Source organism: Apis dorsata, unplaced genomic scaffold, assembly GCF_000469605.1.
Source record: "Apis dorsata unplaced genomic scaffold, Apis dorsata 1.3 scaffold_81, whole genome shotgun sequence".
In the NCBI taxonomy this organism is placed as follows: Eukaryota; Metazoa; Arthropoda; class Insecta; order Hymenoptera; family Apidae; genus Apis; species Apis dorsata.
The window spans coordinates 412,734-415,553 of record NW_006263379.1 but is presented as its reverse complement, the minus strand read 5'-3'; the positions used below and the strand labels follow the sequence as shown (position 1 = coordinate 415,553).

General features: G+C 18.2%; 1 protein-coding gene across 1 annotated transcript in view; it reads left to right on the top strand.

The window, feature by feature from the left end:
* The first annotated feature begins 1,188 nt into the window (after window positions 1-1,188).
* Window positions 1,189-2,820, top strand: part of LOC102678339 (elongation of very long chain fatty acids protein AAEL008004-like) — a 13,526-nt gene continuing 11,894 nt past the window's right edge. Inside the window, exon 1 of the mRNA XM_031508235.1 lies at window positions 1,189-1,372. The gene's annotated coding sequence lies outside the window, so the exon portion shown is untranslated. The remainder of the gene's footprint in view (window positions 1,373-2,820) is intronic.

Sequence of the window (2,820 nt, the reverse complement as noted above, 5' to 3'; positions counted from 1 at the left end):
ATTAAAATGTAATAAATATTGATTTTTAATTAAAATTAAAATTAAATTAAAAAAAATTAAAATTACTTAGAAATATTAATAAATATTACATATTGATTTTAATAAGATGAAATCTTTGTTTATTATATAAATAATATAAAATAGTATAATATAATATAATATATAATTAATTATATTTCATATATATAATATAAAATAAAATAATATAATATAAAAAATTTTATTATTTATTATCTTTTGCTTTCTATTATTAAATAAAATAATCAAATATTTATTTTGTCATCGAATTAAAACCATTATATTTATTAAAATTAAAATTCCATAAAATACATTTACTAAAATATAATACATCAAAAACAGAAATTTTAACCTAATTTTTTAGCACATCAATTTTAATGAATTTTAACAAAACTATAGAACTTTTTATAGAACTTTGACTTAAATAGTTTTTCACTATTCAAATTGTCTTAATTCAATAATCAATAACTTTAAAATTTATTTTCAATATTTATTTCAAACAATATAATCTTTATTTTATTGAAATTATTCTTTTTTTGTTTATTATTTTCACTTTAAACAAAAATCATCTTGACAAAACACAAAATCTTTAATATCTAATATTTTTACAAAGAAACGCAAATGAATTTATTATAAAACTAATATATACTTTAAATGTAACAAATATTAATAAACAAATCGAATATAAAAATTTTCAACGTGCAGTATTCAATAAAAATTATTATTATCAATATAATTAATCAATCTCTCATTCAATTGTAAATAAAAATTAATTACTTTAATAATAATAGTATAACAAAAATTAATCATTTTAATAATAATGGTATAACAAAAATTAATCACTTCATTGATAATGGTATAATTGATGATATAACTTCAATAATAGCATCAAACTTATATAGCACATAACTTCATGATATAACTTCAATAATAGCACATAACTTTCTGAACTACTGCTTGATTTTTCAAATAAAAAGAATTTAAGAACGCAAACGGTACGCATTCACGATCCTTGAGCAATCGAGAACTATCTACATACAGTAGATAAGCAAAGAGCGTCAATTATGAGCAGATAGGTTGGTGGGATCGTTGTCTATCCTATGTTGCACACGTTACCTGGTACAGGTTATGTGCTGATATATAAAACTCGGTTTTCATTGCGAACTTCAGTTTCTACGAAGGTAGCTAAACACGAACGTACTCTCTTTGACACGAAGAATCAAATCGATCTGTCGGTAGTTATAAACCTAAACATTTTCAAATTTGTTTCAACTATAATTTGTGAATAAGAAGCGATCAATATTTTTCGATTTTCCGCTATCATTTATTTAGGAAGCAAGTTAAATAGATCACAGTGAGTATATATAAAAATTCGGTTATGTATAAAAATCGTTGCATCAAGTTTAATTTGGAAAGATCAAAGAGTCTTTGTGTTCGATTAATGTTAAATAAAAAGTTTAAAGATTTATAAATATAATTGTATGTATATTTTGATGCAAGCGTTAAATGTTGTTGATTTATGAACAAATATATATGAGTATCAAGTATCATCATATCATAAAATAAATAAAATCATAAAATAAATGATTTAAAAAGAAAGTGCATTATTACTTATATAATATATGATATTTTATAAATTCAGTGTTAAATATATTTCGAACAGAAAAGTATTGAAAATAATTTTTGAAACAATTTCGATAAAATGAAATATTTTAAAGTTTTTTTTATAATTAATTTGGTAATAGATATATAAAAAAAATATTTATTTATATATACTAAATGCAATTATTAATTGAAATAATAATTTTTTATTATATATTAAAAATAATTATTTAATATAATATTTTAAACTATAAAGTTCTACTATGAGTATTTAAAGTAATATTTTACTTAATATAATATAAAAAAAAAATTATTATTTTAAATTAAAAATATTTTTATTTTTCAAGATTGTGTAATTATAAAATTTCATATACGAAATTGCTTATTTTTGTACAGAATTGTTTACACAAAAAATAAAGAAATCTTATCAAATTTAGATAAGCTTTGTGATTATTGGAAATCTAAAATGATCTGAAATAAATTTAGATGAAATGTAAATATTTCAAATAATAATTTATAAATATTTCATAGAATATTTTAAAAATAGATCATTTCTCAAAGAACTTTAAAAAAATAGTCTCAAAATAAAACGTAATAATCTTTTAAAATTTCTCGAAACGTCCAGATCTAATCTAAATTATTTATTTTGCGAAATCTAAAATTTAATAAAACATAAATCTTCACGCAATACGATCTATTTAAGACATCTGTAAAATTCTAATTACGTTTAATTACCGCTAAATGTCAAAATTATTTTAATTAAAAAGTTTATCGTGCAATCTCAAATTACTCTAATTGTAAACTCTCCTGCGTTAAATAAATATTCTTGGTTTACCATTCGTTATAATGACTGATAAATTATTTAACTAAAATTAAAAATTTATATTTTCTTTCTCAAAAATATTAATCTTATTTCGATAATGGCGGATAGAGTTTAATAATCGAAAATAATCATTGAAAATATAATTTATTAAATAAATTTAAAATAAATTTGAATATATAATATACATTTACAATATAAAAATATATTTGAGTATATAGAAGTTTATTTATATAATAATTATATTTATATTAATAATTATTATATACTATATTATATAGTAGATTTATTATAGATTTATTGAAATTAATTATATTAGCAAAACATAGCAGATTTAATTTTAATATTATAATTTTTCTCTAAATTATTTTTTTGTTTTC